This window comes from Arvicanthis niloticus, chromosome X (assembly GCF_011762505.2).
Source record: "Arvicanthis niloticus isolate mArvNil1 chromosome X, mArvNil1.pat.X, whole genome shotgun sequence".
Taxonomy (NCBI): Eukaryota; Metazoa; Chordata; class Mammalia; order Rodentia; family Muridae; genus Arvicanthis; species Arvicanthis niloticus.
Window position 1 is genome coordinate 90,318,829 of NC_047679.1, and position 12,487 is coordinate 90,331,315.

The window sequence follows — 12,487 nt, forward strand, 5'->3', positions numbered from 1 at the left end:
AGGTCCATTCCTGACAGGCTGAGACTCCCTAAGTATGGAGACTCCTAAGGTACGGAGGGATTGAGCCTGGATTTCAGTTTTTTAAATTTTCCTGGGAATGTATGTGTGTCAGTTGAGAATCCTGAGGATGTTCATTTGAGACTGATTTACTTCTACTCACTTCCTTAGCCTACATGAAGTCACTGTCAAGCAAGCAGTTGGTTTGGGGAAACACAAACTGCTAGAGAATAAATTGTGCCTGTGCCTATGGTTTGAAATGTAAATTAGTTCCCTTTTTGATTGTTGCCTTTTTCCCCATTTTGTTTTGAGTATCACTTGGCTGGTTTGCAATAAACAAGGTTGCTACTTAGCTATCTGTTTAATACCCTTCTAGCCTAGACATACAACACAGGAAAAAATATTTGGGGGCCAACACTGTAATAGTGTATACTAACCCAGCTGGGATTTGACTTAAGGCAATTTACAAAGTGTCAGTGATTAATAATTAAGGAATAATCAGCAATGCAATTCCCCCTCCAGCTGCTACTTCCTGGTAAGTGACTCAATAGGGGGCTCAGCTGTCAACCATGATTTGAAATACTGCCTACATTTGACTATTCAAGCTTCCCGGGGGACAGATTAACATAGTTACACTGTGTAGCATGCTAATACAAAGGACAGAAACCTCTTCCATCATTTACCCAACACCTAAAGCAAACTATCCCAACTTTCCTGTTATATTTACAATGACCAGAAAGTCTCAATCAAGTCATTCTTCTCCTTAGTCTACTCCATGGGTAGACTATATTTCTCAGCATCCCTGGCCATGTGAATTAAGTTCTCATTAACCAAATAGGAAGAGAAATGATGTGTGACAGTTCTAGGAATAGCCCATAGAAGTATTCCACGTGTGTTCCTCTGTGGCTTTACCCCATTTGGGGAGCTTTTGAGACCTCGTGTCCCTCAATATCCACGTGGAAGAGAACTATCCTGCTGACCAAAAATATCTTGAAACAGTCCATTCATGAGAAAATTCTATAGTATTTAAGCCACCGTATGCTTTTAGGTTTAAAGCAGGTGAAAATTATGAAACTGTGAAAAATAATCTCTATGACTAAAGAGATGGCTCAGTGTTTAAGAGCCTCAGTAGGGAGGGAGGCATTTGCAGAGCATCCAGGTCAGTTCTAAGGACCCATATGGTGGTTGACAACCATTTGTAACACTCCAGTTCCAGGGGGAATCCAATGTCCTCTTCTCACTTCTGTGGACACAGGCACACATACACACACAAATGCAAAATCATCACACACACAAAATATACCAAAATACTTTCTAATTTGCAAAATATTTTTATCCTCTGACTTCATCATCCTTTCCACAAATTCATACACAAATCATACAGATCCTTTTTACTTTTCTGGGTGTACTGGCTGGTTTTGTGTGTCAACTTGACACAAGCTGGAGTTATCACAGAGAAAGAAGCCTCCCTTGAGGAAATGTCTCCATGAGATCCAGCTGTAAGGCATTTTCTCAATTAGTGACCAAGAGGGGTGGGCCCATTGTGAGTGGTGGCATCCCTGGGCTGGTAGTCCTGGGTTCTATAAGAAGTCATGATGAACAAGCCAGGGGAAGCAATTCAGTACTCAGCACTCCTCTATGGTCTCTGCATCAGTTCCTGCCTCCAGGTTCCTGCCCTGCTTGAGTTTTAGTCCAGACTTCCTTTGGTGGTGAACATCGATGTGGAAATGTAAGCTGTATAAACCCTCTCCTCCCCAACTTGCTTCTTGGTCATGATGTTTTGTGCAGGAATATAAACCCTGATAAGACACTAGGCATCACAAACTATGCCAAAGAAGCCCAAGAAGATAGAGGGAAGCTGAAGGGTAAAGTTAGATTTTCAGATGCAATAAAAAAAAAAAAAGACCACTGAGAGTATCAAATCCAGTGAGGAAAACAGATGTTTAAAGGGTAGGATGCTTTTAAAAATATTTTTACAGTGTATTAGTCCTCTTCTTAGAAATATGCCTCACTGAGCAGCAATACCAACCAACCAGAGCTCCCAGGGTCTAAACCACCAGCCTGGGAGCACATAGGGAGGAATCCATGGCCCCAGCTATATACGTAGGGGAGGATGACATTGTCAGGCATAGGTGGGTGAGGAGTCCTTGGTCCAGTGAAGGCTGGATGCCCCATTGTGGGGGAAATTGTGGGTGGGGATGTGGGAGTGGGAGGGTTGGTGGGGGCATATCCTCATAGAAGCAGGAGGAAGGGGGATGGGATAGGGGGTTCCTGGGTTGGGGGGAAATGGGGAAAGGGGATTACATCTGAAATGTAAATAAAATATCCAATAAAAATTAAAAAAGAATATATATATATATATTCATATATATATATTCCATTATGTTCCATTATGTGACAGTCAGTGGAAAGGACTATTTTGATTTAGTCTGTTCTGTTGAAGAATAGTTCAGAGCTCAGCTCAAAACAAAGCCTGGCATTGTAATTGCTGACTGATTTTGCATGTTGATATTGTAGGCTGTAGTCTTAGCCATCTCTCTTGGTACAATGAATCCTTTTTGTTCGTTGCTCAGGATTTTCTCTACACCATATCATGTCTTTCACAACAGAGTTTTAATTCTTCCTTTCTGAACTGGATGCTTAGCTGTGCTTCTTGCCTAACTGAACTAACAGCTATCCCCAGTAAAGTGATGAACTGAAGTAGTATTTGTCTTAATTCAGATCTTAGGGCAAAGGGCCTTTTGTAGTTTTCCATCGATAGCTTTTATCTGCCCAAGGACTTTCTCTTCTAGTCACACTTGTCACACGTTTTGATCATGAAAGATTGTTGGATTTTGTCGAGTGCCTTCTCTGTGTCAAGTGACACAATCTTGAGGGTTTGACCCCTCCCTCCACACCTACATTACATTGATGGATTTTATGTTGAATTACTTTCACATTCCTGGGATACATTCCACTTGGCTAGATATGGGATCCTTCTTATACATTGTTGGATTCAGAATGCCTTTGCTGTTTATTCTATTATTTTCCCCAACTATTATGGTCTGCCTCAGGCGACTAGATATTAAACAACTGTTGCTTCTGTTTTCCAAAATGCCCTTGTAAAAGCGCTGTTGATATTGAGTCAGCTGTAGGAGGACAAGCACCATGACAAACACTTTTCTTTGTAGAGAGTTGCCTGACAGTCATATACTGACAATTCTTTAGGTATAGGTTTATTTGGAGTGATTTATAACCATTCGGCTCACTCCAGTTGGTGCCAGGTACTGAATTTTCACAGACACTGTGGCCAACAGGGACTTTTGGCTTTCCATGTTGCTGTAGGCTGGGTGAAGGAATATGGGAATAGGGCATGTAAAAATATTGCAGAACTTGTTACTCTTCCCAATAGCCAGCTGGTTTACTTGGATAAATTCACCTCTGATTGTTGGAAGCTTTTGGATCATTTCTAGTGTTTTGAGAAAAAAAAGTTGATTTTAAGGAAATTCCCAAGGTCTTGGTGCTATTTTGTAACAGTAGATTTTCCTAAGTCCCGACTCCGCTATTCTGAAAGTGCCTGTGACTTTTTAACTTGTCATTTGTGAGAACTAAGGGAAATGGTACAGTGTCCCCCCCCAATTCTTCTGCTCAGGAACATAAAAAGAAACAAAACTCAATGAAACAAAGCAAAATTAAGTCTAAGGAGCACAGGAGCTTCTGAATAGTTTGTTGGATTTAGAACATGCTTAGTTCTTCATTAGATTCCCAGGATTTTTGCCAAATATCTGACATAAGGTTGATGCTGAATACATATTTTTAATTTTTTCATTTATTTTTGATAATTTTATACATATACAAAATGTATTTTGACTTTATTTGTCCCCTTCTGTCCCCCACAAATTCTCCTCCTACCTCATGTCCTCTCCCCTACTCTCTTAATAGCTCAAAGTCCAATTGGTGCTGCCTGAATGCCCATGGATGTGAGGTCATCTGCTTGAGCAAACTACTGAAGACAACTGACTCTCCCTTTCCCAGTAGCCATGAACTCACTAACAACTCCTCAGGTAGGGTTGGGGCCCCATTTACGCTGGAATGTTGAATAGTTTGATTTTGTGTAGGTCTTATGTAGGCAACTACAGCTGCAGAGAGTTTAAGAATTCTCTACTTTTTTTAAACAGATGATTGAGTAAATCTGTGTTGCCAGACCTATCATGGAACCTTCTTTTGAAAGTCACCATTCCTTAGTATACGAAGGAAACTGTGCCAGGTAGCCAAGATAACTTTCCTAGGAACCATCCCTAGGAAACCTCTTAGCATAGGCGTATTGCCATGTGCTCAGATCTTATAAGGTGCCAGATACCAAGATTGCACACTAACAGCAGATACTGGTATCATATTCATTTTACAGATGATGGCAAAGATGTTCAGGTACATTTGTTGGTAGGAGGTAGAGCCAGACCTGATACCTTACTTTGGTTGACTCCTAGAGCTAAGAACATTGTGTTCCCCGACATTCCGTGGGTAGTATGGTTTGAGAAACACAGAAAACTGGGTTTCTTCACACCTTGCTTGTGGATCTTGCCACACTAATGGAAATGCACATTGCTTACTGCTGTGCAAGAAGCCTTGCCGTTTTAATCCAGTTCCTCATGTCGTGGCAACCCCCAACCATGAAATACTCATTGCTGCTTCATAACTGTAATTTTGCTACTGTTAGAAATCGTAATGTAAACAGCGGTTATGGAGAATACCCAATATATGACCCCTGTGAAAGGTTTGTTCAACCCTACAGGGGTAGCAACCTACAGATTGAGAACTGCTGTTTTAGGTAGACAGATGTGGTTGTCTTTTTCCCTGTGCAGGGATACTCCCCCCCCCCCCCAGTTTACTATTCATTCATTAATTTATTCACTTTTCATCTCAATCACAGCCCCCTTCGTCTCTTCCCAGTCCCACCCTCACAAATTCCTCCCCCATTCCTCCTCCCCTTCTCCTTAGAGGAGAGGAAACCCCCTTGCCCCCGCCTTAGGTATCACCCACTGTGAGGCATCAAGTCACTACAGGACTGAGTACATCCTCTCCTGATGAGATCCAACCATGCAGTCCAGTTAGGGGAAGGGGATCCAGTGGTAGACAAGAGTCAGAGACAGCCCCCGCTCCAATTGTTAGGGGACCAGGGATTCTTCTTGGCAAGAATGATGCCAAGTTGTATTGTCAAGAGCTTATTCCACTCTCAGAAAACTAAAATGTTTCTTGGCTTTCCTCTCAGAATTCTGACTTCATTCATGAAGGGAGAACCATCTCCCTTCCCAAGCCTGTCATGTATGGCTTTTGTTTCTACAGCTGTCTAAATAATCAGTCGCATTTCCTAGCTCATTTACCAGCTGACCCCACGGCACAACAGAATTTGATTTGCTTATGGCAAGGGGTGCATATGAGACTTCCAACAAGTATTTACACATGCTCCAGCTCAGTGCTAACTAGTGCTTGTGGGAGGAGCATGACCTGAGAGACTTGGGTGGACTTCTAGCCTGTAGAGCCTAATTACTATGGAACTATTAACAGGGCAACCTCTTCCAGTGTGCTTAGATGCTCCCATGAGCCACACAAGGGTAGGCAGGTTAGATCCTAAGACGGTTGGCTCCCATAGATCAAGGCCACCCCCTTATCCCAATTCAGGGATTATTTTGCCAAGTAAAGGTTAAAGAGAAGCTCGTGCATATTTTATCTCTCATTACCATTTTATAAGAGAAAGGTCTAGAATGAAAGGCACTCATTCAATTTGGATCTGTTTAATGGCTTTTGGGACAATCCCACAGCGTTGTCATGGGCAGCATACTTTGGGAACTTAGGGCATTCAGTAAAAAAGGGACGGCCTATGCAGTATATAGAAAGGAGACAGCATAGGATATCCAGAAGCAGGGAAAATAAAATAAAATAAAATAAAATAAAATAAAATAAAACAACAACAAAAAAACCCCAGCAGATACTAAAGTCCCAAGGAAAGGCTGGTAAAAAGGCTTAACATCAGAGTATGGCGCTTCCTCTTGGAAGCCTTCCTTAATTTCTCCAGCCACAGATATCCTGTCCTTTCTCCTTTAAGCCCAGACCACTTTGGTTTTTTCTACTACTCCTTATGCTATATTTTTCTCTGAAGATCTAGTGACGTGGCCTTTATATTGGAATTTTAAGCTGCTGAGGGGAGGAACACTTTCACACATGCCATTTCTATCTCAACAGGCATTTATGGCCTTTGACAATATGAGGCAATTACTCTCCTCCTCTCCCTGCCTAAAATTCAGACTCAAATGATCAACTGGCTTTTCCTTTTGGCCACCCAAGCAAATAACTCATACAGTACATGTCCCTGCCAAGTCCTCCAAAACACAGACACCATTCCTCTTTTTATCTGACTTCTGTAGTCTCTCAAGGCATTTCTTGTAGCAGTAGTCACACGAGTCAGAGACAAAATATGCACAGCCTTTCCTGTGCTTTGGGGACTTTCAAAAGCCCTTTCTATGTACAGATGGTCCCTGATTCAGGATGCTTGGACTTCTCACGCTACAAAAGCAGTAAGCATTCAGTAGAAACTGTACTTTGAATGTAAAATTTTTGCTGTGCATTTGAGGCCAGCCAGGGTTATATTATTGCAGTGGTTCTCAGGCTGTGGCTAGTCACCCATTTGGGGGTGTCAAATGATTGTTCCACAGGGATCTCACATATGAGATATCCTGCATATCAGATGTTTGTATTATGATTCATAACAGTAGCAAAATTACAGTTATGAAATAGAAATGAAATAATCTTGTGGTTGGGGGTCACCACAGCACAAGGAACTATATTAAAGGATTGCAGCATCAGAAAGGTTTGAGGACCACATGGAAGTTAGTGACTTCCATGCCAGCTAGGACCCAAGAAGAACCAAAGTATCGAAGAATCAAAGTAAATAAAAGAATAAAGAAAATGAAATGCAAATATGGGCTTTTTCTTGGGCTAGGCATATGCCATGTGAGCCTCTTTGCGGATAACGGGCAATGGAAGTAGCATGGCTCCCTGTCAGTCACCAGAGCATGAACTAAGACACTGCTTCTTTATAGTGGATGGGTTCTCAACCAGGCTGTACAGAAGTTTCAATGTGAGATATTTGCAGACAGACTCATGTGGATGTAAGCTCATCGGAAGTGGAGACAAAGCTACTTTAACAAACCTAGGCTGTTACCACAGTCAGTTGCCAATAAGGTAATTGAGGCTCAGAGAGGCATAGAGGTAATAATAACCACAGCTAACATTTTAATGCCTACTGTGCCCCCATGCTATAGCAAGTACTATTGGAGAGGAAGAAAAAGGTAGGGACAGATTTCTTTTGGGCCGTCAGTTTCCACCATCCAAGGAGGCAATGGAAAGTGAGGGGGAGTTTCCTTGTACGATTAGAGGACCTGGGGTCAGTGGGCTTTTGAGAAGAGATCCAGGTTGTGAGATAGAGCCAGTCAGCAAGCATGGAGCTTGCAGGGCCTCTATCAGGAATAAACAGTATCTCCTTAGTCTGTCTTACTGGCCTACTACAGAGCCTGTAAGAAGTCAAGGAAGAAAGCAGAATGAGAGAGAGAGAGAGAGAGAGAGAGAGAGAGAGAGAGAGAGAGAGAGAGAGAGAGAGAGAGAGAGATACTAAACCTCTATCTGGATTAAACACGGTTGGTCCCCTACTGAACTATCTCAGTGGCTATTTCCAGGTGATTTTATATCAGTGACAATGTACAGAAGTGAGATAGAAGACACTAGAAGAAAGGTTTCCCTGGGATGTATTGAATAGCCAGAACTTTGTGAAGTAGTACAGTTGGCATTCTACAAAGGAGCTTTTAGAAATATATAAATCTGAGCATATGTAAACTTTTTTCTTGTTATTCCCTAAACAATTCAGCCTAGCAACTATTAAGTAGTACTTACGTTGTATTTAGTAATATTGGCAAACTGAGGATGATTTAATGTATATGTTATAACATGCAGATACTATGAAACTTTATGTAGGGGACTTGAGCACCTGAAGATCTGGGTCTCCAAGGAGGATCAGTTGCTAGGACCAATCCATCTCCAGCTGCAGAGCCCAGTGTTCTCTGAAGTTACTTTGATGAATTGTCTTTGTATGATTATAAACAAACAATTTCAAGCTGGACAGCTTCTAGAAGATACAGATATTTCTTCTTTCTTTAGTTTACTTTGAAAATAGGAAGATCTGACAGAGGAGAATGAATGGTCCCCTTCTCTAGTGGGGAAAATGCAGGTTAGCAAGAAACAATGTCTATCAGTTACAGTTAGATCAGAGGCAATGGCCTTTCTACGTAGTTTTTTTTTTTTTTTTTTTTTTTTTTTTTTTAAAGCCTGTTCATGTTTCTCTTTCATCACATCATAAGTCAGCTCTGCAAAAGATAGTTTGTGAACAAGAGTATGTTTGAAAATCAGCTCAGTGGAAATGCTCCCAGATCCAGCAACTTTTCTCTGGTTTGCAGCTACCAATCAAGCTGGGCTCAAGAAAGCTATCAAAGACAATGCTAAGTAAGGAATACACTCTAGGCCAGTAGTTGTCAACCTTCCTAAGGCTGTGACCCTTTAATACAGTTAGTTCCTCATGTTGTGATGACCGCCCCCCCACCCATAAAATTATTTTTGTTGTTTCTTTATAACTGGAATTTTGCTATTGTTATGAATTATAATGTAAATATCTGTGGTTTTTGATGGTGTTAGGTGAGCCCTGTGAAAGGGTCATTCAGCCCCAAAGGGGTTGGGATCACTGCTGTTGCTCTTCCTTGGCCACAGCAACAAGTTTGGATAGCTGTATTTTCATTAAACGTGCCCCATCTACCATCTCCAAGACAGCAGACATCTGATACCAACTAGTAACAGTTAGTAAGGAGTTCTGGCCCAGCATATGATTGGAACTAGCTCTTATACTGAACAGATAGTCTCTTTTTAGGGTGTTTTGTATTTCTTCAGCTAAATGACAAGTTCATCGTACATTTAAATGCCACAAGGAGATGCCTTCTTTTTTTAAAAAAAAATTAATTAATTAACTTTACAATTCTGATCTCAGCTTTTCCTCCTTCCTCCCCCACCCCACCATCCTTCTTATCCTGGCATTACTGAGACATGTTATACAAAGCCGCCGCCTGTGTTGTGGCCATTTGCTTGTAGATGTGATGCTGAAGCTGGGCTGCTAGTTTAAAGGGGGAAAATGGATGGCAGACTCACATGAGATGTCAATGGGAATAACACGTCCCATGTCAACCTAGACCCAAGCCCCATTACTGTGAAGTCAATGGAGGAAAAGTAGGGCTAGAAGCTTAAGACTATCTCCAAACACATATTTTTAAGTATAGTTTTGCTTGAAAATAATTATACACAGTGGTCTGTATTACCACACTGGGTTCCCTTACAGATACTCTAATTCTCTTGTGTTGGTTATGGTAGATAGACTTTGAAAGAAAAAAGAAATGTATCTAGAACTGGTCTAAGTTCTAGATACTACAGTAGTTTTTAACCTTGTTAATGCTGCAACTGTTTAATAAAGTTCCTCATGTTCTGGTGCCCCCTCACCCCCAACCACTAAAATTGTTCTTATTGGTAATTCCTAACTATAATTTTGCTACAGTTATGAATCATAATGTAAATATTTGATATGCAGGATATCTGATATGCAACCCCAAAAGGGTCATGACCCATGTCTGGAGAACCGCTGCCCTACACAATGGTTTCTTCTAGACACAAGATGGCAGCAGAGGGTGGGGGGGAGGTTCTTCTTTCTCTGAAAGGCTTTCTAAATGGATAGGGAAACCAGTGTTGGGGAGTTTCTCAGCAGGGAAGAAGTGGGTGACATGACACATGAAAGCAAGGGAAAAGGAGAGCCTCGAGTTGAGTAAAGCCATGCAAGAATTCACATGGGCACATGGTCACAGTCAGGTCACCTGGGAATTGCAAGTCAACTGACTTAACTCAGGAAGCTTTGAATTATAAACATCCCAAAGCAGAGAGAGATAAACCAATGGTCAAACTAATACCACAAACCCAGCAGGGGTTTGGGAATCTGATGAGAACCAAAGTTCTAACTGATTATGGTGGCATGTCTGAGACAACTGGCTGTTCTTTGAGGGCTGCTGAAGCCCAACACTGGGAGAATGCAAGAGGTCTAGTGGTGACAAGCCTCATCTCAGCCCCATCCCTGCCTCTCCCTCAGGACCAGATATGTTTTGGAATTTTAAGTTTCTTTAACATTTAGATCAATAACATATTAACAGTTTGGACCATAGGTCAGGTAATTCCCAGTCGTGAGGCAGCCCTCATCATTAGGTTCGCCAAGCTTAACATACGCAAATACAGGATGCCAAGTTAAATACACATTTCAGATAAGTAAAAAATGATCTATAACAAATGTATTGATAATCTTTGGTTTATAACCCTCCAAGCCAGATGTAATGGTTTATGTCTGTAATACTAGAACTCAGAAAGACTGAGGCAGGGAGATTGTTATGAGTTCAGCATAGCCCTGGCTATGGACTGAGGCTTTGTAGCAACAAAAAAACTCCATAAAACTTATAATAGTCTCCTTTATGAATTTTTACCTTTAGGATAGTGGGAAGGCTATACACATTCAATATAAATCATATTTTAAATTTAAAAATTTAATCTTTCTGGGGCAGTCCCTATGTGGTATGAAACTCTTATGATGCTGAGCTGTGGTGGTGAAGGATAGCTGTCAGTCAGTCTTGTGGTCACAACGAGAAGTGATGAGTATGCTACAGAACTCTATGTATCTAAGCTGGGATAGTTTACAAGTTAGCTGTATTAAAGGCAGTTTTGACTTATATTTTGAAGTGGCCATGGGTCTGTCAGAACAACCTATCCTAAGTGGAGAGGCATCTATATTGAACCCCTAGTCTCACTTGAGCTCTGATTTGTGGTGGTTCTGAACACAAGTCTTTGGGTTTGAGCCTGTATCTGTGGAACAATGATGTTGCCTTCCTCATAGGACTGATATGACAACCATATAGATCGTGGGAGGGAAGTACTTAGCAATGTTCTCAACATTGGACAAATAGATAGATGTCTTTGATCACATGAAAGAATCATACAAGCTGCAGGAGTAAAGGATGCTTCTAGTGATAATGTTGCAAAGTTAGGGGCATAGTGTTTACTTTATAATCAGATGGAGAGACTTTGGGATTCAAATGGCAGCCACTTTGCAGGATGCTCATGGGCAAGGTACTTAATTTCTCTGGCTCTCTGTTTCCCTATTTGCAAAATGAAGATTATAAAGTAACCTGTACCTTAGTGTCATTTATAAGGATTAAGAGAGTTAATTCAGTTGTCAGGCAACTAAGAAACATGTATTTTTAAAATCACGGATTACTATGAGGATTAAATGAGCCCTTTATTCAATAAAGGGTAGCTATATTCATCATTATTGGTTTTATGCAATAGATGGAGAGTTGTTGCTTCCTGTATCTATAGTATTGTGATGATGAGATGGATGATACAGTGCAGTCATGCTTAGACAAAATTTGTATGCATCATGCCTGCCTCCATTATCAGTCACTCTGTACATTCTCCTGATGTGATACGTCCTGTTATGCTAATTAATGGCTTTGAATTCTGGAAGGGAGATTGATGGTGGTGGTGGGAGTGAGAAAAGATGGTGAGGTACAAGAGAGCTATTGTATTGGAAAGTACATCCAATTGGAGTAAGATTCAATGAGAAACCACTAACAATTGAATTCTGGAGAGGAAAACTGGATTGTTATGCAAGCTTCATCATAGAGGATGGAGGGCAACTTGGTAGATAACAAAGAAACGCTTTTTTGTTGTTGTGAGAGACTGGCAAGTCAGGACTATAAAAGGGATGGCTGACAAGCTGTGGATTCTCACAGCTGCTTTTAAAGCTAGGACGAAGGATTGCACAATTGGGGTTTTCATTTGAAGTAGAAACTTGGGGGCATCTATCTCTTGGAGGTTGTTTTTTTTTGGTTTTTGAGACAGAGTCTTTTTTTTTTTTTTTTTTTTTCCGAGACAGGGTTTCTCTGTGTAGTCCTGGCTATCCTGGAACTCACTCTGTAGACCAGGCTGGCCTCGAACTCAGAAATCCGCCTGCCTCTGCCTCCCAAGTGCTGGGATTAAAGGCGTGCGCCACCACCGCCCAGCAACATCTATCTCTTGGAATCCTTCCTTCTCTTAGGAATCTTTTCTTCTTACTTACTGTGGCTCCTGCGTGTTTAACACAACCCAGGAACAGTGCGACCTATATGGTTCCATCTCCCCAGTCACCCTCCTCACTTTTCCACCTTTTTGATCAGCCATGCTCTCTCTCTCTGTGGCACAGATAGGAGGGAGTTTTAATGCTTGGAAAACTTCTAAGAAATCACCTTCCAGTTTAAAGATGTGGCTGAAGAGTAGGGCCCTTACTTAGTGTGCACAAAGCCTTGATTCCAGTTCTCAACACACACACACACACACACACACACACACA

The 12,487-nt window shown here is 41.4% G+C and overlaps 1 protein-coding gene across 1 annotated transcript in view; it reads right to left on the reverse strand.

Moving 5' to 3' along the window:
• The window catches only part of Trpc5 (transient receptor potential cation channel subfamily C member 5), a 246,800-nt gene that overhangs the window by 45,285 nt on the left and 189,028 nt on the right, over positions 1–12,487 (reverse strand). The window lies entirely within an intron of this gene.